Genomic DNA, 258 nt, shown 5'->3' with positions numbered 1-258 from the left:
ACTCTACCACTGCTAAGATACTGACAACAACACCTACAGTGATGGTATGATGAAGAGGAGGTGTTTCTCACCTTCCTCACTCGTCCTCTTCTTCTTGACGTAGACAACAATGAAGATTACGATGGCAGCCATGACGAGGAGTCCGACCACAACTCCAATGATGAGGCCCAGGGGGGCGGAGTCAGGGTTAACTGTAACCAACACAGAGCAGTCAGACTGGGACTTTTAGTGACAGGGGTCACAGTTTGGTTTCCTCTC

Source organism: Nansenia antarctica, assembly GCF_963989245.1.
Source record: "Nansenia antarctica genome assembly, contig: SCAFFOLD_181, whole genome shotgun sequence".
Lineage (NCBI taxonomy): Eukaryota > Metazoa > Chordata > Actinopteri > Argentiniformes > Microstomatidae > Nansenia > Nansenia antarctica.
The sequence above is the reverse complement of the archived record's forward strand: the minus strand, read 5'-3'. Positions refer to the sequence as shown.